A 25,862-nucleotide genomic window follows, 5' to 3' on the forward strand; every position below is an offset into this window, starting at 1 on the left:
AGCTCAACTCTTTAACTGAGCTTCCTCTGCATAATTGCAGCTGGAGTGGAGACAGAAAAAAAAAAGGAGTCATTATCAGTTTGACATGTGTCAACTTCTCAGAAAGAATGACATCTCACCAAGTCCCCAGGGATCTCAGGCTGATGCCTGCCACTTTTTCTTGCAGCTTCTGGAGAGAGGGAGAACCTGATCTTGTACCTGGCTATGAAAGATGTCATGCCACAACTGGACTCCACATGGCTTCTAACTCAAGCCCAGAGCCCAAAGCTTTGTTGTTGCTGTTGCTGAGTTGTATCCGACCCTTTGTGACCCCATTTGATATTGTATTTTGTTTTGTGTTTTGGCAAAGATACTGGAGCCATTTCTCTAGCTCATTTTACAAATGGGAAAACTGAGGCAAACAGGGTTGAGTGACTTGCCCAGGGTCATGCACTAGTGTCTGTCTGAGGCCAGATTTGAACTCAGGAAGATATGTCTTCTTGATTCTAAGCCCAGTGCTCTAGCTGCTGAGCCACTTAGCTGCCCCTGAGTTTTGTTTTTTGGGGTAGACATATGGCAAAGGAAGACTTAAACAAAATATAGTGTCCACTTGGAAGTTCATGGAATCACAGAATTTTAGAGTTGAAAGAGACCATCTCTGTGACCATCTACCCCAACCCACTTCCCAAAAGGAATCCTCACATAACTGAGAAGTGGTCATCCAGTCTCTGCTTGGAGATCTTCATTGAAAGGGGCCTCACTCCGTCCTGGCTTAGTCCATTCCACTTTGGGGAGGTTTGAATCACTAGAGGGTCTTTCATGGCATTGAACCCGAAGGAGTCTTGTTGCAGCTTCTCCCGCTGCTCTTAGTTTCAGAGCAAACAGATCAAGCCTTATGATGCTTCTACATGGCAGCTCTCCTCCTACCTGAAAAGTTACCAGGAGTCTTCTTTTCTCCAGCTTAACCATCCCTAGTTCCTTCAAGGGATCTTCACATTGAATAAATTGAAGACCCTTCATCATTCCTGACTGTCATCCTCTCCACCTTATCAATGTCCTTCTTTTTGGCATCTAGGACTAATTACTCTTATGTGAGTGGAGTCTGACTAGGCCAGGGCACAGAGGAATGATGATCTTCTTATACCTACAAGTGTTGTCTCTCTCTCAAGGCTACCCAGCTCAGCTTTTGTGATTGCTGGACCACACTGCTGTCTCAGACTGAGCTAGCAGATCACTGAAACCCCTAGAACTTTTTCAAACTGTTAGTTAACTATGCTTCCCCCATCTTCTTGTACTTGAGAAATTGATATTTAAGGATCTTTGGATTTAGAAATGGGAAGAAATTTCACAGATAATGACACTGAGGCTCAGCTTGATTAGTTGGCTTCCTCAGAATCTCACAAGCAACAGAGCTGGAATCCCAACCCCACATCCTTTGATGCTAAATCCAGTATGTTTCTACTAGAGACCAATTGCTGTCTCGAGAGAGAGAGAGGACTCTGAAGAGGGATGAATGCTTCCTCCTTCCCAATCCAAAATCAATATCCCTTTCACCAGAAGCCTAACAAGGAATTGTTACTGGAGATCCAATGTAAGCACCAGTGCCATGATATCATTTCCTTGTATGTTTGTGTGGAGTCTATCAAATTATTTAAACAAAAGCCAATCAGCCAAAAAAAGCATTTATTAAGCACTTAACTGTGTGGTAGATGGTGCAGCAGATAGAGGACTGGGTTTGGAATCAGGAAGACCCATCTTTCTGAGTTCAATTTCAGCCTCAAACATTTACTAGCTGTGTGACCCTGGGCAAGTCACTTAACCCTGTTTGCCTCTGTTTCTTTACCTGTGAAACGAGCCAGAGAAGGAAATGGCAAAACACTCCAATATCTTTGCCAAGAAAACCCCAAATGAGGCCACAAAGAATTGGACACAACTGAAACAACCGAACAACAACAAGAAACAGTATGTGCTAAATGCTGGGCTCTGTCCTGGCAATATAAAGAAAGGCCATGAGAAAAACAACACTCCAAGCAAACAGTAACAACAGAAAAATCTGTCATTCTTGGTTCTCAAGAAGTTCACATTCCAATGGAGAGACAACATGAAAATATATTAATAAGCAGAAGAAATATTCAGAATAGATCAAAGTAATCTGAAAAGGGAAGGCATTAGAAGCTAGTGGGAGTAGGAAAAAGTGGAGTGTAGAGGGCGTAGGAAAGGTGTCCTGCAGAAGGAGAGATTGGAGCTGAGTCTCGAAGGAAGCTGAGGAAACTGAGGCAGAGATAAGGGGCAAACATTTTTTGAGTGCCAGACACCGTGCCTAAGACAGTTTGGCTAGGGAAGACTTCACAGAAGAGGTGACTTTTGAACAAAACCATGAAGGATGAGTAGGATTTCAAAAGGCAATAAACAAGTATTTGTTAAGAACCTACAATGCAGCAGCCATTGTGCTGGGCTTTAAAATTCAGATGGTTCTTGTCCTCAAGGGACAAGAGGGAGTAGTATGGAATCAACCAGGAAAGAGGCTAGAGCCCCATTGTGGAGGACTTTAAACATGACAAATAGAGACGCATGTATTTCATCTTAGAGCCAATGGAGAGCTATTGAAGTTGCTTGAGCAGGGAAGTAACTGTCAGACCTGTGCTTTCTTCTCATTGTTGCTGTTTGGTCATGTTTGACTCTTTGTGACACTGTGGACCATAGGACGCTAATACTGTCCATGGGGTTTTCTTGGCAAAGATACTAGAATGGGTTGCAATTTCCTTCTCCAGTGGCAAACAGAGGGTAAGTGACTTGCCCAGGGTCACACAGCTAATAAGTATCTGAGGCTAGATTTGAACTCAGGGTTTCCTGACTCCAGGCACAGTACTCTATCCACTGAGCCCCAAGGCTGCCCCTGACTCGTGCTTTAGAAATATCTTTTTGGCAGCATCGTGGAGCACAGATTGGAGAGGGGAGAGACTGACTGAATATAGGGACCAATTAGAAAACTATTTTAATAATCCAGGAAAAAGAGAATTTGGACTAGAGTGCCCGTGGCGTGAGTGTAAAGAAGAGGCCTGGAGACAGAGCTGTTGGAGAGATAGAGTCAACAAGATTTATATTGGGGGCAGGGAGGCAGTGGAGTATGACACCGAGGTGGCAAGGCCAGGTCCTGGAAGAATGGTGGTGCCCACAACAGAAAAAGGAGGGGCAGGAGGTGAGGATACAGCTATACCTAGAGAGGGAAAGATGAAGTGTTCAGTTATTGACATATTGGGGTGGAGATGCCTGTGAGACATCTCACTGAAGATGTTCAGCAGAAAGCTAGACGTGCAGAACTAGAGCTCCAGAGAGATAGGAGGGCTGAGGATGTATATTTGGAAGTCATCTCCATAGAGATGCTAGCTGAATCCACCGTAGGTCATGAGATCTCCAAGGGAGTGAGGAGAGAGAAGAGGAGAGGGTCTAGAACAGAGCTGGTGTACACTCATCCATGAGGGATGGGACAAAGCATCATGTAAAAGAAAGTAGAAGGGACCTCAGAGGTCAACTCTTCTTTTACAGATGAGGAAACTGAGGTCCAGGGTGGTTAAGTGATATGCACATCCTGATGATCCTCCAAAGGAGGCTGAGGAAGATTGGTCAGACAGGCAGAAAGAGAAGCACAGCAGAAGTGTCATAAAAACCAAGGAGGTGAGAGTATCCAGAAGAACAGGGTACTTAACAGTATACAATAGTTCAGAGACTTGAAAAGCCTGAGGCCTGAGAAAAGGCCAGTGTAGTTGTTAATATGGTATTGAATGGGGATCTTGGAGAGAGCAGTTTCAGTTGAGAGGCAGGTACGAAATCCAGATTGCAAGGGAAGGAGCAGGCATTCTAGCAATGCTAGAGGTGCTAGTCGAATCCACTACAGCTGATGAGATCTCCAATAGGGTGAAGAGAGAGAGAAAAAGAGAGCGAGAGAGAGAGAGACAGAGACAGACAGAGACAGAGACAGACAGAGACAGACAGGGACAGACAGACAGACAGAGATAGAGGACAGAGACAGAGAGAGACAGAGACAGAGACAGAAGAGGGTCCATAACTGAACCCTGGTGTTCACTCTCACACAGAAGTCATTGTGTTCAGAGAACAAAGGATCATTCCATTTAGAGGGAAAGAAGAGTAATGGGAGACAAGACTAGAGAAAGAGTTTGGACCAGGATGGAAGGGACTGTAGAAATCCTCTAATCCAACTCCCTCACTTTACTTTATGAGGAAACTGAGGCCCAGAAATGTTAAATGGCTTGTCTAAATTGAGTAATGGTTAGTAGAGCCTGGATTAGAATCCAGGTCCTCTGACTTCAAATCCATCACTGTTTGTGCTGCACTGTGCAGCCTGAAGGCCTTAAATGCCTGAGTGATAAAATTTTTATTTATTCGATAGGAAGCAAAAATGTTCAAAGTTGGGGGTTCAACCAGAAGATCTTGAAGGCCCCACTGGTACTCAGACCTTTGGTCCTAATTAGCTACAAGCTAATGCATGTCTGGAAAGGCTGGTCCCTGGGCCAATAAGTCCAGTGATCGGGATGCTCCCCCATCTTTGCCCACAGTATTTTATGGGAATGGCATCATCAAAGCACTTCGAACCTCACAAAGTGCTTTCCCCCAACAAGCTGTAGCATAGGAAGTGTCAGCTTTGCATTTTTACAGCAGGAAACGAAGGTCAGAGAGGTCATGTCATTTGCCCCCAATCACACAGCCAGCAGATGGCCAGATGGCCAGCCTCTGCTGTAACCACTCTTCAGCTTCCTCCTCGGGCATCTGTTCGTCAGACTGTGCAAAACCTCCATGAAAGCAAGAGGAGGAGCCAAATACCCAGAGGGTAGCAGGGGAGCCCCCTGCCTGCCCAGCCATTAAATGCCAGGCTAAACCTCCTGTCAGTTGCAGTTTTCATTTATCCTGCCTCATTGGTGAATCAGCTCTCCCTCATGCAGGGCCTCCAGAGGAATGTTATTCTTTCAACGCACAATTAGAACAAACAAGTGGAACTCAAATTAATTCAGCTCAAAAGTGGAACAAATTTTGTGATTTGCAAGGCAAACACACATCAAATCCTGCAGTAGCATGCTAGGACTCCCCTTTGGGAATTGCCAGACAATGCTTGGTGAGCAGTTGAGGCCATTGTGGGCAGCCACTATGGGGCTTGGTTCACATGCCCACAATGGAATCTGCTCTCAGCTTCTCCAGGATCTCCTGGCTTTGCCCTAAGTTGGCAAATCCTGCAACCAGTGGGGAACCTTGAGAGGTCATTTGAACCCATACCTCTGCCTCTAAGAAAGACTACTTCAGAGGTATCCTTATGGAGGAGCAGCTATATTTATTTTTAGAGAACGGAGAATGATTATGCACATTTTTCCCTTGGGGAACCATTTCAATTCCAATTCAAACATTCCCATATTTTCAGTCCCCCTTTTTAGACACAACATATTCCTGAAGACTGCATCTTAAAGTGGATCTCTGTAGGAGAAAAACATGGCTCATGTGAAGAAATGGAAGGAACTTTAGCGATTGTATGGACTCCCCCACAAATCCTAGCCCTGTGTACTTTGTCTTCACCTGTTTAGCCATGGATAGATTCCTCTGAATAGGCAGGTGAAGGAGTGTTTGTTAGACAATGTAGAATGAGCGGTGCCTGTATCATTTATTAGGCCAGGCCCCTGCCGCATTCTAGGATCGGGTTCAAACTCTATATCAAGGGTAAGGTTCATCGACACTTTAAAGATTGGTGGGCTCCCTGGTAATAACGTAGGTAGGGCTGCAAAGTGCTTCACTTACATTATTTAATTTGATCCTTACAACAACCCTCTGATACAGGTGCTGTTATCCCCATTCTATAGGTGAGAATACTGGAGCTAAGAGGGAACGAGGAACTTGCCCCAGGTTACATAGCTAGTAAATATCTGATCTCTGGTCTTCCTGGCTCCAAGAACGGGTCATTGTGAAGATCAAATAGATAATATTTGTAAAGCATTTAGCGCAGTGCCTGGCACATAGTAGGTGCTATGTAAGCACTAGGTGTCATAATAATAACTACTACCATCATTATTATTCTATTCTCTAGGCCACTTACCTGATAGGAATACTTCCTCTACCGCTGAACAGTTGGTGGATTGCTCCAATATACCTGTGTTCCCCCCAAAATGATAACTGCAGGCCAACTGTCCAGTACACATAGGCTGGTCCTCAGAAAACAGTCAGTCAATGGGCCTTTCCAGGTTGGAGCAGCCTCTTGCTCTGTTGGTACAGCCTTCTGGAGCCTAGGGTCACCTGGCTCAGCAATAAGGTGTTGGGCATTACAATCACCAGGTAAAGGTTAGAAATAAAATGAATGAAACAATCAGTTTCCCTTTGACCTTACTTACATCTCTGACTTGTTACTGCTGGATAGTAAAGTCGGTCAAATGAATAGGAAAAGAATTGTTGCTGTTCAGTCATTTAGTAGCATTCAATTCTTTGTAACCTCATGGACCATAGCACCCCAGACCCTTCTATCCTCCACTATTTCCCAAAGTCTGTCCAAGCTCATGTTCATCTCTTCCAAAGTATTATCTACCCATCACATCCTCTGTCATCCCCTTTTCTTTTTGTCTTTAATCTTTCCCAACATCAGGATTTATTCCAATGAGTTCCATCTTCTCGCTATGTGACCAAAGTATTTAAGCTTCATCTTCAGTATTTGACCTTCCAGTGAATAGTCTGAATTAATTTCTCTAAGTATTGATTGATTTGAGGTCCTTGCTGTCAAAGCATTCTCAAAAGTCTTCTCCAGTGCCACAATTTGAAAGCACTGATTGCGTGGTGCTCAGCTTTCCCTGTAGTCCAACTCTCAAAGTCATACATTGCTACTAGAAAAGCCATAGCTTTAACTGCACAAACCTTTGTTGACAAGGTGGTGTCTCTGCTTTTTATAGAATGCTGTCCAGATTTTCCATAACTTTCCTTCCAAGGAGCAAGCATCTTTTAATTTCATGGTTGCAATCACCATCTGCAGCAATCTTTGAGCCCAAGAATATAAATTCTGACACTGCTTCCATTTCTTCTCCCTCTATTTGCCAGGAAGTGATGGGACCAGTTGCCATGATTTTAGTTTTTTTGATGTTAAGCTTCAAGCCAGCTTTTACAGCTCCCCCCCACTTTCAGCCTCATCAAGAGACTTCTTAATTCTTCATTTCCTGCTGCCAGACTGGTATTGTCTGCATATCTGAGATTATTGATACTTCTCCCAGCAACTTTAATTCTGGCTTTTTGATTCATCCAACATGGCATTTTACACAAGGTACTCTGTATATATGTTAAATAAATAAGGTGAATTGTCATACTCCATTTCTTATCTTAAACGAATTGGTTGTTCCACGTTCAGTTCTATTTCTTGCTTTTTGGCCCACATACAGGTTCATCAGGAGACAAGTAAGATGATCTGGTACCCCTATCTCTTGGAGGACTTGTCACATTTTGTTATGATCCACACAGTCAAAGGCTTTAGTGTAGTCAATGAAGCAGGAATAGATGTATTTTGTGGAACTCCCTTACTTTCTCCATAATCTAGTGAATGTTGGCAATTTGGTCTCTAGTTCCTCTGCCTCTTCAAAAGCCAGCCTGTTCTTCTGGTACTTCTTGGTTCACATGTTACTGAAGCCTAGATTGCAGAATCCTAGGCATAACCTTGCTGGCATGTGAAATGAGCCCAATTGTTCAGTAATTTGAACACATAAACCACAAACAGGATTTGTTCTCTTTTCTCTATTTTGTTCAGGCCTTTGTGACACTATAGCCTGATCTTTTGGCTTTCAATGAAATTCAATAAGCATTTATTAAGTGCCTACTACGTGTCAGGTGGGCAGGTAGATGGCACAGAGCACCAGGCCTGATGTCAGGAAGACTCATCTTCCTGAGTTCAAATCCATCCTCAGATACTTACTAACTGTGACTCTGGGCAATTCACTCAACCCTGTTTGCCTCAGTTCCTCATCTGTAAAATGAGCTGGAGAAGGCAATGGCAAACTACTACAGTATCTTTACAAAGAAAACTCCAAATGGGGTCATGAAGAGTCAGACACGACTGAAAAATGACTCAACAACAACAACATGTCCCAGGTACTGTGTTAGGACTCATGAAACAAACTGGGTCTGCCCTTAAGGAGCTTATATTCTACTGGAGTTTGGGAGGGAATAATGCTTACATGGATAAACACAACATTTACAAGGTAAACACAAAGTAGTTTTGGAGTTGGGGGAGAGGGAGAGGTGCTAACAACTGAATCTTCTTGTATGTAGTAGGTGGCCCCTTAGAGTTACCATTCCAAAAGGCAGAGATGAGGAAAGAGTGTTAGTGCATTCTAGACATGAGCGACAGCCATTGACACAAAGAAATGGAAGCTAGCGAGGAATGTTACCTGTGGGAAACATCGAGTTGGCCAGCTTGGCCAGATTGTAGAGTTCATGAGGGAGAATACTGAGAAATAAATTGGGAAGAATGAATTAGAGCCAGACTACACAGGGTTTCTAATACTAAACAGTGGAGTTCCTAATGTATCCTTGGGGCAACGGGAAGGCACCTCTTCTAGGAGGGAACAGCAACACCTCTGTAGCACTCTCCGATTTACCAAGCACTTTTTGCTCACAACAAAGGGAGGGAGGTAGTGAAGTGTCTCCATTTCTTCTTTGTAGAGGAAACTGCAGCTAAGAGGTCCGGGGGTCTTGCCAACAGTAACACCACCAGGAGGTACTGAGGCCAGGCCACAAACCCAAGACTTCTGACTTGGAGTGTACTCTGGTTTTCTCTCTACTACAGAACACTCAGAACGATTCTCCCCTTGTTTTCTAGATACTTTTCAGGATTTTTTTTTTTAAGGAAAAGGCAAACTATGACACTGAAACAACACTGCATAAGAATGACTTTTCAGTTGTAAAGTGGGACACTGTAACTGCAAATATATGCATTTGGGTGATTCAGTCCAGAGGGGCCACCTGTGTCCCAGACTCCTCTGCCCCCTCATGAAGGAGGTAGGGGAAACATGACACAACTAAGATGAAGGCCAAGTTCCTAAATGGGAGACAGCAAGCAGGGAAGACCAGAGAAAAGGTGGCTAAGCAGGAGATCAGGGCCACTAGTCTGACTAAAGGATGTTGATTTTGCAAAGCCTTGGTGATAATAGCTAGTGTTTTTACAGCATATTTACATGTGCTATCTCATTTGATCTAGGGGCAATTATTATTTCCCCATTTCACAGAGGAGGAAACTGAGTCTGAGAAGAGTTAATCAGGTTAATCAGGATCATACAGCTAATAAGGACTGAGGAAATATTTGAACTTCCTAACTCTCTTGAGTCTTCCTAACTCTCTGTCCACTGGCCTGTCTACTACACCACCTTGGAAGGGGGTAGGGGAAGGGAACATAATTTTTTTCTTTTTCTTTTTTAAAAAATCAGAAATGTCCCTGAAAATCTAGACACATAGTCAGCTCATCTGAAGAGACATGAAATGACAAAGAAAATGAATGTGTTGGGGGGGCTGGAGAAGGATGAAATAGAAATTTGGAATTTCTAAAAGAGCATGTCCCCCCCAAAATAATTGTAAAGAATTGCCTCCCCTAATTGTTGCCAGAGGATCCTTTGATGTCATATTTTACCTCAGAATAGAATTTTGACAATTTTTTATTAAGTACACATCTAGAAAATGGGAGGCATCGTTCTAGGCACTGGCATTTGTGGTAGGTAGTGGGGCAGGCTGGCGTACATGGGAAGCATGGAAGAACAATGACACTGGAAGCAGGAGAGCCAGGGTCTAGACTTACTTCTACCAGTGTGTTACTTTAAATGAATCATTTAACCTTTGTACCCCGGGGTCCTTACCTCAGCTTAACCTGCTAGGCAGTGCAGTGACTAGAATGTGGATCCTGGAATCAGGAAGACCAAAGTTCAAATCTTGCCTTAGAGATTTACTAGCTGTGTGACCCTGGGCAAGTCATTGAATGTTAAACCTCAATCTCCTCCTGTGCAAAATGGGGGTAAGAATAATAACACTTGATTCAAAGGGTTGGAGTTAGGATTAAATGAGATAACATATGTAAAGTGCTTTGCAAACCTTAAAGTGCTATATATAAGGGCAAATTATTATTACTATTTCTAAAATATAGAGAAAACCAAATGAGAAATTATACTACATTTTAAAACCTATTCTAGTATCCACAGTTATCCCTAAGTTCCGTTCTTTCAGTATTCAAATCATCCTTTTCTGTTCTAATCATATTACACATTACTATACAATCAACAGATCTGAACTCCATCACTTACTGGCTAGATGATTTTGGGCAAGTCACTTAACCCATTTTCTAAGTGTATAAAAGGGTGATTATGACTCCCTCACAAGGATCAATTCAATTCAGCTCAATAAGCATTTATTAAGCATCTTTTATATGCACAATTCAGTGCTAGATACTGGAGATTCAAAGTTAAAAAACTAAACAGGCCTGCCTTCAAAGAGCTTATAGTCTATGGGGGCGGGGGAGAGTAACAACACATACACAGCATGAGTAAACGTGTACAAAATCATTTCCTCGAGGAAGAGGAAGAGTGCACTTGTAACTGGGGGGATCCAAAAGTGCCCCTTGTACAAAGTGACTCTTGCACTGTGAAAGGAGCTGAGGATTGATTCCAAGAAGCTGAAGGTGGAAAAAAGAACATTCCTAGGGAGGGGGCACAGCCTGAGCAAGGTGCAGAGGTCAGAGGTTGGATACTGTGTGTGAGAAATAGCAAGAAGTCCAGTTTGACTGGAGCTCAAGGGAATGATGAGGAAATGTGTGGAATCAGTTTAGAAAGACAGATTAATAGAAGTTTAAATGACAGAGGAGTATACATTTTATACAATAATAATAATTACTAAGAGTTGTACAGCATTTTAAGGTTTGCAAATCACATCACATGTTATTTCATTTTATCCTCAAAACATTATCATCTCTTTTTTACAGATGAGGAAACTGAGGCTGAGAAAGGCTAAGCGACTTGCCCAATGTCACACATTTAGTGAATGTCTGAGCTAGAGATTTGAATTCAGGTTTTTCCTACTCCAAGTCTAGCAATCTATTCACTATGATGCTTAGATGCCTATTATGACAGTCCAGACAATCAGAGTGATCAGAGGGATCAGTCCAGGTGATCTGAGCCTGGATTATAGTGAAAGGATCATAAAATGATTGAGTTAGGGATAGAAGGGACCAGAGGGGCCCCTAGCCCAACCCTCTCACTTGGCAGATGGTGAAATTGGGACCCAGAGAAGTTAAAAAATTGCCCGAAGTCACAGAGGTGGTAATGTGCCATCTGATTCCCAATCCACCCTTCTTTCCTTTGTGCCACTCTGACTGCAGTGGGGACAGATGTGAGAGCTGTTGTAGAGGTAGTTGTGACAAGTCTTAGCAACTGGATAGGGGAGGTAAAGGGGAGAGATGAGTCAAGGACGTGAACTTGGATGTTTAGGATAGCATCACCGGGATCAAATGAGATAATGAATGTCAAAGTACCTTGTAGATTGTAAAGCACTAGATGACTGCACAATAATTACTATTATATTAAATTTCACTGATTGCTTTGAGGAGAGAACCTCTAACAGATGCTAATTTCTCTTTTAACACCTTGTGGCTTGTCTCCAGTCAAGGAGGGTGTATCTCCAACCACTGAATCATCATGAAAAGAGAAATCAGGTTCTGAGGAATGAGCTTTTCAACATCTGGAGAGCTGTTAGAATCTTTCCCCAAATAGGACTTTGAAAAACATGGAATGGCCAGGCACCTGGGGGCAGGGATCTTAGGCGGGGACGGGGGGGAGAAGAAAAAGAAGAGTAGACATCTTTTTCTAAATGTCAGTGATACCCAGAATTTATATTTGCTCCTTCTTAGAGCTCAAAGTATCCAGAGTAATAACTGTTTGTAACAACAATGTTGCTAGCAACTGCTGTGGAGATGAAAGACCAATAACAAGACCAACAACAACACCACACAGGAGGGTTGCTAGCGTAGGTTCTTTGATCTGCTTTTCTAAGGAAAGCAACTTTAAGGGGTTAACAATCTTACTTTAATTAAACATACATATATCATTGACTTAGTTCAGGGGAAAAAGTCAGCACCCTGAACTTCAGAGCAAATACAAACAGAAACTACAAACAGATCAACAGACAGGCTTTGTCTGATCAAGACATCACATACATAGTTACCAAAAAGAGAAGCACCAACACCTGGGTTTTCAAAGCTGAGGGCTCTTAACAATGGCTACCCAGAGTCTCGTCTGGTCAAATCACACAACATTCTTCCAGTGAGTGAGAGGCCCAAAACAAAATGCCAACCTCAGATTTTATATAACCTTCTCAGGATCAGAGGGAATCACAATCATGCAACTCAAACTTACATGAACTAGGCTTTCTTGTTTCTTAAGCTAGTCAAAGACTCTTGATTGAATCAAAGAAACAAAAGACAACAAAAAGTCCACTTTGCTTGCCATTACATTTGAAAGACAAGACTCATCAAAGGTACTTGATTACCTTAGCATTCTAAAAGAGAGTAAGAGAAAAAAAGTCCCACCCTAATTACCATAACATTGCTTTCTATGACAAAAGTAGAGCCTAGTCATATATTCAGGGAATGTCCAAGCTAGCACTGGGGTTGGAGCTAGGAAGACTTGAGTGTAGACCTTGCCTGAGGTATTTACTGGCTGTGTAACCCTGGGCAAGTTACATCAACTATGCCTCAGTTTTCTCATCACTTAAATGGGGAAAATAGCACCTACCTCCCAGGGTTGTCATGAGGATCAAATGAGATAATATTTGTGAAGTGTTTTGCAAACCTTAAAGCAATTATATAAGTGCTAGCCATTAATATATTTTTTTTTCTTCAAATGATAAATGCTGAAGGGAATGTGGAAAAAATAGTTTCACTAATACGCTGTTAGTAGAGTTGTGAACTGGTCCAGCCATTCTGGAGAGCAATGTGGAACTATGCTTAAAGGGCTATAAAACTGGGCATACCCTTTGATCACTACTAGGATTATGTCCCAAAGTGATCAAAGGAAAAACGAAAGGACCTACATGTGCAGAAACATTTATAGCTATATATCTATGTAGTGACAGAGAATTGGAAATTGAGGAGATATCCATCAATTGTAGAATGGCTGAACAAGTTATCGTATATGGTTGTGACGGAATACAATTGCACTATAAGAAATGATGAGCAGGATGGCTTAAAAAAAAAAAACCTTGGGGAAGTTTATGTGAACTGATGCAAGGTGAAGTGAGCAGAAACAGGAGAATATTGTACATAGTTAATAGCAATATTGTAACAATGACCAACTGTGAAAGACTTGGCTACACTGATCAAGATGATGATCCAAGACTACAAAGGACTCATGATAAAAAATGCTTTCCACCTCCAGAGAGAAAACTGATGAACTCTGAGTGAGATTGAAACATACTTTTTTCCACTTTCTTTTCTTGTTTTCACTTTTCTTGTTTTTGTTTTGTAACATGTCTAATATGGAAATACATTTTGCATGAGTTCACATGTATAATTGATACACTGCATCCCTTCTCAATGGGTGGGGAAATATGGGAGAGAGGGAGAGAATTGGGAACTCCATTTAAAAAAAGAATTTTAAAAATAGATCAATGAATGGACAAATAAATAAAAATATGGTCTTTCCTCCCTCCTTTAATAGCTAAACGCCCAGAAAAAAAATCTATTGACCCTCCTTGTCTCCACTTTTTCAACAAACTCTCACTTTCAAGCCCTTATAATCTGGCCTCCATTCTCACCACTTGGCTGAACTTACTCTCTTCACAGGAACCAATGGTCTCCTTATAGATAAAACCAATGACCTTTTATCACTTCTCCTTCTCAAATTTTCTAGAACATTTGACACAATTGACCACCCCTACTTCTGGATATTACTTCCTCCATGACAAGAAAAGAAATTTCTCTGTTGTGATTGGGCCACTTAATCTCAGTTTCTTCATCTGCCAATAACGATGATGATGGTGGTGGTGGTGGTGGTGATAATAATAGATAGCCTTGATATAGTGCTTTAAGGTTTGTAAAACCTTTTACAAATATTATCTTATTTTATCCTCACAAAAAAAGGGTTCGACTAGATGAAGTCTGAGGTTTCTTCCAATTCTAGATCTCTGAGCCTATGATTTTTTCCTACCTGTCTGACCAACACTTTGAATTAAGGATTGATCAAGATCCTCAGTTGGGTCCTGGCACCTCTTTGTGGATGTGCCTCAGGCCTTTGTCCTAGGTCCATTTCTCTTTTATTTCCGTATTCTTTCTTTGTGATGCCATCAGCTCTCATGGATTTAACTACCACAACTATAAATGATTCTTAGATCCTTATGTCCATATTTTTTCCTCTCTCCTGAGCTCCAGACACTCAGCTACAAATTTCTGTTAGACACGTCCCCTTGGCTCTCCCATAGGCATCTAAAACTCAACCCAAGCAAAACTGAATTTATCACCTTTCCTCTTAAACTGATCCCCTATGAGTTCCCTATTTCTGTTGAAGGCATCATCATTCTTTCATCTTCTTAGGTTAGCAGCCAAGAGGAGTCCTCCCTCTCTTTCCCTCATACCTCATATCCAATCATTTGCTAAACGTTTATTGCTTCTTCCTCCTCAGCATCTCTCACATTTCTCAATGCACATCATGGCCACCCTAATTCAGCCTCTTGCCTGGACTACCATAATAACTTAATTAGTCTCCCAGCCTCTAGTCCCTCTTCTCTCCAATTCATTCTCCAATAGGCTACCAAATTGGTATTACTAAAGGATGGATCTGATTGCATCATTCTCCTGCCCAAGCACAGTGGGCAGGAGACTCAGTGACTCTCTATTGCCCCTAGGATAAAATCCAAATCTTCTGTTCAGCATTTGAAGATCTCAATCTGGCTCAGCACCATCTTTCCAGGCTGACTAATCCCTTTCCTGGACTATACTCATCAGCTAAACCAACTCCCATACACGACCTTCTATCTCCCGTGTCTGTGTCTTTGCTCAAGCTTTCTTGCATGCCTGGAATACTCTCTCTCCCCAACCTTTGTTTCTTGGGACCCATAGTACCACCCCTCCCCCAGCTCAGTTTCAGTGCCATCTCCTTCAAGAGACCTTTAGTGATTTGCACAGTTCACACCCTACCACATACATTCTGAACTCACTTGGCATTTATTTTGTAGATACTTATATTTATCTGTGAACATGTCGCATCTCCCTGATAGAACATTGTAAGCTCCTTTAGGGGACAGACTGTTTACTTTTATAGTTGTACCCCCAGTGGTTAGCATAGCATCTGGCACACAGTAGGTGCTTAATAGGTGCTTATTATGTTATTGATAGGATGATTGATGTAGGTAGGAAAACATCTCCTTAAGGGACAGAAGGAGACACCAGATTTTGAAAGACTGAACCTGTGTCTGTTCTTGGCTACAGCAAAACTGCCTGATATCAAAAGCAGATTTGATCTTCCATCCTCGCCCCTCTCCGTTCGCTGCTCCCCTCCTCTCTCCGAGGGTGGATTGGAAGAAAAGGGGTGTGACAGCAGTTTGTTACAGCTTAATCTTCAAGGCCAGTGTATAATGTAGCCTTAGCACATAAACCAAGGCTAACATTGATTATGGTAATCAGTGAGGGATGCAAAGTAGCTCACACTGGGAAATGTTCAGATGTCTTGAGGGGTTCTGAGGGAGGGAACTAATGACAGAGTCACAGCGACCCCACAGCCTCCTCCATCAGTGTTTGGTTGTTGTTGAGTCCTGTCTGATGCTTCATGACCCTGTAAGAGGTTTTCTTGGCAAAGACACTGGTGTGGGTTGGCATTTCCTTCTCCAGCTCATTTTACAGAGGAGGAAACTGAGGCAATCAGGGTTAAGTGATTTGCCCATGATCACACAGCTAGTGAATATCTGAGGCCACATTTGAACTCGGGGCTTCCTGACGCCATGCCTAGTGCTCTATCCACTGAGCCACCTGAAAGGTGTTAGCTCTAGGGAAACAAGGGCATTTATTTTATGGGCTATTAGATCGAGGAGGGAACTTAAGGATCATTTAAATCAACCCCCTCATTTGACAGAGGAGGAAACTGAGAGAGGAAGTGACTTGTCCCAGGAGGGAACATTTAGTTCATGACAGAGCTGTAACTTGACCTCCTGATTCCTGGACTAAGGTTCTTCCCAGTATCCCAAGCTGCCTCTGTAGTCTGCCTGTCTCAGATCAGCTGTGAAGGAAGCACACTCTTTGCTCGTCTCTTCTATCTACTCAGCTTCCACCTGCCGGTAACCATCTACTGAACCCAGTTAGAAGAAAGGGAGCCCTTGGGAAGATTGCTGCCAGTGCTCTTGCCAATGAGCATTTGAAGTCAAAGATCCTGAGTTCTGGTATCCTGACTCTGCAACTTATTTCTTTTAGAATGAGGGGTTGAATGAAATAACTTCTTTTATTTTTTAGTGGTTATGCAGAATTTTAATAAGAAACATTAGTATTTTAAACATTTAAATTATTAATCTTTTAGATGATTTTAAAGTTTGTAGCATTAATACTTCTGAAACTTAAAATCGCACTAAGACTTTTGGGACGGCCTGAATATACATATATAACATGCATATTGTTGTTGTTCCTCTGGAAGAGATAACTTCAAATGTCCTTTTAAGCCCTAAAGATTTGATTCTAAGTCACAGCAGAGCAGGACAGTTAAAAGCTTTTGGGTCCAAGTTCAGGAGCCAATCATTGAAATGTTATTGTCTAATAAGCAGAGGGGGACCCACCAACAGTCTCACCAAGCGCCATTTTTAGTAAATTAACCTCGCTCTTCTCCTAGAAGCTGTTGTTTATGTTTTCTTGGTATACTCTATTAGCCTCCACTCCATGGTGTCTCTGAGCACTGCTCCTAAGCCATCGTCCCTGGGTATCATCAAAGCCCGAGTCTCTGGGTGATGGTTGCCAAGGGGCCTCAGTTAATTACATTGATTCTCTCCTCAGCCACTTCCCTTACACAAGCGCATACACACACACACACACACACACACACACACACACAGACGCACCCGCCATGCTTTTTAAAAAATTTTTTGCCCCTGTTTGGAAGGCCCTCCATCCCTTGTCTATCCAAATCCTGCCCACCCTTTGAGGTGGGAGTCAAGTCCCACCTCCTCTCTGGAGTCAGAAAGAATGGCTGCAGATCCCAATGATCTCCCCCTTCTCTGATTTGCTCTAGCCCACACTGATTTCCACCCCACCTCCCCCACTCCTTCTTTGATTTATCACACAGCGTAGCTCGTGATCATTGACTGCCTTTCTCTCTGACTCGGTGTGAGTGCGTATCGTTTCTTTCCCCAATAAGAGTATAAGCTTGGTAGCAACTGAGTCGATGATTTTCCTCTCTGTGGCAGCATCATTTATTCTTTCAGTTTTACAAGCTTGGAATCATCTGGGACTCCACCTTGTGCTCTCCCTCTTATGTCTAACCAGTTCCCAGGTCCTGCTGCTTTCCTCCTGCAATATCTTTTATTCCTTTCTCTCTATTCCCAATTCTGTTGCAGGAGCTGCATGACCTTGGGCAAATCCTTTAAGCTCTGTTTGCCTCAGTTTCCTCAGCTGTAAAATGGGGATAATAACACCTACTTTCCACAGTTGTGAGGATCCAGTGAGATTATATTTGTGAAGTGCCCAGCACACAGTGCCCAGCACATAGTAGGTACTATATAAATATTGGGCATCATTATTGTTTTTGCTGTTGTTCTTGGGTTGGGTAGGACCTGATGAAGTCTGTCTGGCTATTATAACAGCCTCCTTAGCGGTTTCTCTCCTTCACTCACTGCTCCTTCTAAACCATCTTTCTCACTACTGCCAGAATAATATCTTTTAGGCATAGAGTGGTCACAAAATTATAGATTTAGAACTGGAAGGAATCTTTAAGGTCATTTGTTCTATCTAACTTCTCACTTTCCAGATAAGGAAGTAGGCCTAGAAAGGTTAAGTGATTTGCTCATCAAGTTCACACCGGTAGAAAATAAAAGATTTATGGGTTTTAAACCCTGGCCCTCTGTCTCCAGAGCCCATGTTTATTCCACTGTAACATGATGCTTGTTTCTCCTCTGCTCAAAAAAATCTTCTATGGCTCCCAACTGTCCACCTAATAAAGTTCAAACACCATAGCCTTGAATTCAAGGCCCTCTAGAATCTGTTACCAACTGACCCCTCCATCCTCATCTGGTGTGGTCATCCTCCACCCACTCTGCACTGGAACCAAACTGAATAACAATGCCTCAAACATGCCAGACTTCCCCTGATGCCTGTGCTCAGGCTGCTGCCGACGCCTAGAATGCCCTCATTCTCTTGCTTCTACTGGGGAGTTCCTACTCACCCTTTAAAGACAAACTCAAAGATGACCTCTCTGTGGAACTGTCCCCGTCCTCCCTGGCTTGGTAATGAATGATCTTCACCTTCAAACTTCACAACGCAAGTTTCCTTACATCTGCTAGTGCCACATGTGGCTTCGAGGCCGTAGGTTCCCCACCTCTGTCCTGGTGTATTTGTGATGGAATGTTGTATATTATAGTTACCTGTTTTGGTATTTTATCACCCTGATGGGCTCTAAGGTACTTGAGGATAAGATCTTCATCTTATAACTTTCATCTTCCCCAGAACCAACCAACATTCTGCAAACATTTTACACGTTTGTTAACTTAAATTAATAGTCAATCATGGCTAACACTTATACAATGCTCTGAGGTTTGTGAAGCACTTAACAAATAGCTCATTTGATACCAACAACAATCTGTGAGGCAGGTGCTATTATTATCCCCATTTTACAAAAGAGGAAACTGAGTCTGAAAGAGGTTAAGTTACTTGCCTAGGGTCATACCCCAGTGAGTGTCCGAGACAGGAATTGAACTCAGGCCTTCCTTATTCCAAATCCATCACTCTGTACTTCTTCTACATTTCCCACAGTGCATAATAAATCATCTTGGTTTTGTTAAGTCATTTTTCAGTTGTGTCTGACTCTTCCTGACCCCATTTGGGGTTTTCTTGGCAGAGATACTGGAGTAGTTTGCCATTTCCTTCTCCAGCTCACTTTACAGATGAGGAAACTGAAGTAAACAGGGTTAAGTGACTTGTCCAGGGTCACGCAGCTAGTAAAATGTCTGAGGTCAGATTTGAACTCTGGAAGATGAATATTCCTGATTCCAGGCCCAGTTCTTTATCCACTGTACCACCTAGCTGCCCTCAGTAAATCATAGCACAGTGGAAATATTGGTGGAACATGGGAACATGTTTGGAATCAGGACCTAGGTTTCAGTCCTAACTCTGATACTTATCCTCTGTGTGAGGATAAGTCACTTGACCTGTCAGTGAAGTATCTCCATTTCCTCTTCTATAAAAAGGGGGAGGAAAGCAGATTAAATTATCTCAAAGTTCTCCTCTATTCTAAATCTAAGATCTTAAAAAGAGAGAGAGAGAGATACTAAATTGCTCCTATTGACTGATTAATTCAGACAGTAACTTCAGCCAAAACACACCTGGTGCTTTTTCCTGTGACCCATTCCTGGCTTAGCTCTTCCTCATCTCACCTGGTTGACTCTTTTCAGCCCTGTTGTTTAGGGTCCTTTCCTGGATCCCACCTCCCCTGCGCCCAGACCAATCTACCTGTCCAAGAAGAGGAGGGGAGGAAGGGAACAAGCATCTCTATAGAGCCTACTATGTGCCAGGCACTGTGCTAGGCACTTTACAAATATCTCATTGGATCCTCACAACAGCCCTGGGAGATAGGCTCTCTTATGTTCCCTATATTACAGTTGAATCACAAATAGAGATTGCCCAGTGTTCCATAACTAGTAAGGCTGGATGTGAACTCAAGTCTTCTTGACTCTAGGGCCAGTGCTCTGTCCCTGCACCATCAATTAAGGAATTTATGAAGCATTATAGGATCGCTAGATTTAGAGCTAGAAGGATCCTAAGAAATGAGCTAGACTAGAATAGTTTCTTCATTTTGCAGGTAACAAAACTGAAGTCTACAGAAGGTTAAGTTACCCAAGATCATACAGGCAGTAAGTTAAGGGTTCAGATTCAGGTCCTCAGACTCCAAATCTAGTGTCATTCCCATCAACTCTGCTTCCTGGGGCAGTGGGGCAGATTGGAAAAGGTACCTTGGACTAAGAGACCTGGGAACCAGCGCAGGCCTGCCACGTACCCCATGACATCTCTCGAATCTGTCCACGCTCAGCCATATCATGGTTCAGGACCTCACTGCTTCTTACCTGGATTATTACAGTCACTTAGTCACTGGTGTCCATGTGTCAAGTCTCTCCCTGCTCCAGTTCGTTTTCCACACAGCCACCAAAGGGATTTTCCTAAAGCACACATCTGACCAAAGCATCCCAGTACACAATAAACTCCAATCACTCCCTACTATCTCCAGGCTCAACTATAAATTCCTTTGTATGGCACTTAAAACTTTTCATAAAGTGGCTTTTTAATTTTTAAAAAACTGTTTTCTGGTCTTCTCATGCTTTATTCCTCTCCATGTATTCTATGTTCCAGTCATGCTGGCCTATTTGCTGTTGCTCATAAGCATGACCCATTTCCCATATCCATGCTTTTATAATGGCAGTACCTCATGCCTGGAATGCTCTCCCTCTTCACCTCCACCTTTTGGCATCGCTGACTTCCTTCTAGAGTCAGCTCAAATACAGCCTTCTCCAAGGAGGCCTTTCCCGATTCCCTTCCTCACTCCCCACCCCCAAACTTTAATCCCCACCTCTGAGCCTTTCCATCTAAGGTTATCTTCTATCTACCCTGCATGTGCATTTTATATACCTGCTTATATTGTCTCCCTCATTCAAATATAAGCTGCTTGAGGGCAGGAACTGTTTTTGCTTTTTCTTTGTCCACCCAGTCCTTAGCACAGTGCCTAGCACACAGTCAATGCCTAATTAATGCTTGCTGATGGATCAAATCGATTACCGGCCTTGTGAACTTGGGCAAGTTGTAGATTCTGGGGAATTTTGTTTCCTTGTCAATCAACAGAGCAAGAGCAGTCTGTGTCGGAGATTCTAAGGTAAACCGAGATGATCTTCCCCCAGCCTTATCTCGGTGTCTCATTTAATTCAAGTATGGGACTTTGAACGTGTGACCTCCCCATCTGGTCCCCAAAGTCGCTCGTTTCCTTTAAAATGAGGCTCAGGTCTCGTGAAGCCATTCCTGATAGCCCCAGCTGCCAGGGCCCTCCCTCCCAAACTTCCTGGAACTTAAAACTACTTTAGATACACTTTCATTTATTCACTTTGTACTTAGGCTGCATATATTTTTAGAAGTTTGTGATGTATAAGAAGTTCGAGACATAATTTTGGGGCAATTAATCATTTTATTAATTATGGCTAGCAAATAATTAAGAAAAGGATTAGCCATTTGGCAGTCTCTTGTGAACCAAAGCCAGCTCATGGTGACTTCTTGATGCATATATGCCCTTGGAAGAGTGGGTATTCCCGATAGAGGTGTTTCCTAACATTATACCCATTTTACAGACGAGGAAACCAAGGCAAAATGAAGTTAAGTGACTTGCCCAGTCACAGCTAATAAGTATCTGAGGTTGGATTTGAACTCAGGTCTTCCTGACTTCAAGTCGTCCACTATATTCACTTCACTGTCAATTAGCTATTTATTTCATTCTTTGTACTTGTCTCTCCAGTGCCTAGCACATCGAGTTATTGATCAATTGATTCAAAGGAATGAATGAATGAAGTAGCATGATTTAGGGGAAAGAACATTGGTCCTAGAGCCCAGAGACCTGAATTTCAGTCCCGACTCCAACATTTATTCCTGTGTGGCCTAGAAGAAGTTCCTTTCCGTTTTAGGGCCTCAGCTTCCCAAGTCTGTAAAGTGCAGATAATGACACTTGGACAGTCCACTAGTCTCATACGCTAATTATGTGACTCTGGGTAAGTTATTTAACCCTGTTTGCCTCGGTTTCCTCATTCTCAGAATAAGCTAGAGAAGGAAATAGCAAACCACTCCAGTATCTTTGCCAAAAAAAACCCAACAACCCCAAATAGGGGTCATGAAGAGTCAGATATGACTGAAATGACTGAACAAAACAAAACAAATGTAATCTGATAGAAACAGAAATAAGATTCTTATTCCTTGAGGACCACCCAGACATTTTACTTGTTTCAGCAACCGGACTGTTGGGGTTCCCAGCTTCCCTCACATTTATCTGACTGAGCCGCCTGTTTCCACCCAGGATACTGAAAAAACAGCCCAACATTCCACAATCAACAATCACGTTATTGCACTATTCCCACAATGATTTAAAGGGCCCTTGACACAAAAGTGCCTGCTGCCTTGTTGAAGAATTCAATTATGAAAATAAAATAGGTGCCATTTATAATGCCCTGTCTGTATACAAGCCTTCTCCTGTCTGTTTACCTGCCCTCCCTGCTCAAATATTGATCTCCTTTTCAGATTGAAACAAAGAAATTTTGGTGTTTGACTCGCAGGTCCTAACACTGACCATAAGTTGGAAATCAGGCACATTACAAGGCAATTTTATTTGGACTGGGGTTCAGTTCTTCATTATTAAACATGGGCTGCGGTTGATTTATAGAACTCTTGCCATCAACTGACACCCAATTACCATCAGAGCACAAGCTGCTGTTGAAGTTCGCATACCAAATGCCAGGGAGAAATAGAGAAGGAATTCGGTACCTTTGGCCCCACTGCTGACAAATGTAGCCAGCAGGAAGCCAATAGTTTCCAGAGATTGCACCCACATCACATATGACTCACACAAGCACAGGTCTATGCTGGTGAAGGGAGGATTATATGTACTACAATTTTTAAAAATTTATAATTATCCTTTTTTATATAGAAAATTTATAAGGTGTACTATTATTTTTTCCAATTTTTAAAAACATTTTTATTTAACATTTTGAGTTCCAAATTCTATCCCTCTCACCCTCCCTAACCTCCTGCCTCTGAGATGGCAAGCAATTGGACATAGGTTATACATGTTGCAATTATGTAAAAAGGTTTCCATATTAGTACAAGATAACTAGAATAAAAGGAAAAATTGAAAGAAAAAAGTGGAAAATACCATGATTCAGCTGGTATTCAAGCAATATCAGTTCTTTCTCTGGAAGAGGATATTTATGCTTGCCTCAGTCCTTTGGGATTGTCTTGGATCATTGTATTGCTGAGAATAGCTAAGTCATTCATAATTCTTCATCAAACAATATTGCTGTTATTGTGTACAATGTTCTCCTGGTTCTGTTCACTCCACTATGCATCAGTTCATGTCAGTCTTTCCAGGTTTTTCCGAAATCATCCTGCTTGTCATTTCTTATAGCACAATAATATTTCATTACAATCATATAGCACAGCTTTTATCTGTTCCCCAATTGGTGGGCGTCCCTTTGATTTCTAACTCTTAGCCACTACAAAAAGAGCTGCTATAAATCTTTTGGTACAAATAGGCCCTTTCCCCTTTTTTTGGGTATCTTTGGGATATAGATCTAGCAGGCACCATCAGTCTTGTAAGATCAATCCATTCATGCATTCACCCACAAGGATGCTTTGATAAGCCTCCTTCATCTGAAGTGACATAGCCCTATTTATGTTTCCTTATGCATTGCTATACTGCCTTATGTTGTAACTTTTTGTATCTTTATTCGTATAGCTTACTTCCTTTGGAGGAATTTAAGTCAACAAGCATTTATTAAGCACCTATTATAAGCCAAACTCTGTGCTAAGCACAAAACAAATAAACAGATAGATGGTGGTCTCAAGGAGCTCACGATCTAAATGTAAGAGACAATATACAAACAACTCTGTACAAACAAGATACATACAGGATAAACTGGAAATAATTACCAGAGGGAAGACACTAGAAGAATCTAAGAGGCACCAGAAGGCACCAAGAGCCATTGTAAAGGCAGATTTTAGCTGGGACTTGAATGAAGCCAGGAGCGTGAGATGAGGAGGGAAGAATTCTAGGTATGGTGGCCAGCCAATGAAAATTCCCAGAGTAGGGAGACAGAAAAGCAAGGAGGCCTGTGATCACTGGATCACAGAGTAAATGGAAAGCAGTAAGATATAAGAAGTTTAGAAAGGTAGGAAGGGATTGGGTTATGAAGGGCTTTAAAAACCAAGCAGAGGGGTTTATTTTGGATCCTAGAGATAATTGGAAACCACTGGAATTTATTGGATAGTGGGGGTGACATGGTGAGACTTGTACTTTAGGAAGATCAGTTTGATAGTTGAGTGGAAGATAGACTGGACAAGGGAGAAGCTTGAGGCAGGGAGATTAACCAGAAGGCTATTGCAGTAGTTCAGGCACGAGGTTATGAGAGCCCACCCCCGGGTGGTAGCATATCCCAAGGGAGAAGGGCTTGTGTGTATACAAGAAATTTTGCAAAGGTAGATCCTAGAATCTAAAGATTTTGGCAACAGATTGGATGGGGGTGGTGGTGGTTGAATAGTGAGAAAAAGTGAGGAGTTCAGGATGACACTTAGGTTGCCAGCTTGGGCGCCTGGGAGGATGACGATACCCTCAATGGTAATAGAAATTTTAGTAAGAGGGGAGGGCTCAGGGAGAAAAGCATTGAGTTCTATTTTGGACACATTGAATTTAAGATGTCTACAGGACAACCAGTTCCAAGATGTTTAATAGGCAGTTGGAGCTGTGACACTGGAAGTCAGGAGAGAGGTTAGAAACTACACAAGTAGAACTGAGAATCATCAGCATAAAGATTATAATATATAATAATAAAACAGATTATTATATATGTGTGTATATATGGGGGGAGAGAGAGAGAGAGAGAGAGAGAGAGAGAGAGGCTGTAAGGTCACCAAGAAATAGTATTTATAGAGAAAAAGGTAGAAAAAGGTCCAGGACAGAGCCTTGTGGCACTGTGGGACAGCTATGGTTAGTGGATATGCCCTAGATGAAGATCCAGCAAAGGAGACTGAGAAATTAAATTATTATTTATATATTTTTGTAATTTGGAATAAGTAGGAGGAGAACCAGGAGAGAGTGATGTCATGAAATCCTAGAGAAAAGAGAGCATCCAAGGAGGAAAGGGTGATTGATAGTGTCAAAGCCTGTAGAGAAGTCAAGGAGGATGAGGATTGAGAAAAGGCCACTGGATTTGGTAATAATGTGATCACTGGTAGCTTGGGAGGAGAAGGATTTTGTCTTGCTCATCTCTGTGTCTCTCTTGTATACTCAGTGAATCCAGGATCGCATGCAGGTAGCCTCCAAGGTTTCCTTCCATCTGCTCTATATTGATCTTGAATCGAATGATTTATATACTTTCCTCTATTTGGAATGTAAGCTCCTTGAGGCCGGAAACTGTTTTGCTTTTTCTTCATATCCTCAGTGTTTAGCACAGTGCTGGCACATAGTAAAAAGGGGGAACAGAGGGCAATGGCAGAAGGGAATAAGCATTTCTATAACACCTAGTATGCGCCAGACACAGTGCTGAGTGCTTTGTAATTATAATCTCATTTGAAAGGGCTAGAGACTGGATTGGTGATTTCATTGGTATAAGGAACTACAGGATGAGAAATCCTGTAGATTCAGGATGGTGCCTTCTATACAATTTATAAGATTCGAAGTTCATAGGTTCAGAGCTGGAAGGAACTTTGGAGGCCATCGAGTCCGAGTCTGTCTGCCTCTTTTACAGATGAGGAAACTGTAGCACAGAGAGGTTAATTGACTCGCCCAGGGTCACACAGCTAGTAAGTATGTAAGGCAGTATTTGAACTTAAACCTTCCTCGCTTCTAGTCCAAAGTTCTATTCATTATACAACCTAGATGCTCTAAGACTTATAG

The sequence above is a fragment of the Trichosurus vulpecula genome, chromosome 3, assembly GCF_011100635.1.
Source record: "Trichosurus vulpecula isolate mTriVul1 chromosome 3, mTriVul1.pri, whole genome shotgun sequence".
Lineage (NCBI taxonomy): Eukaryota > Metazoa > Chordata > Mammalia > Diprotodontia > Phalangeridae > Trichosurus > Trichosurus vulpecula.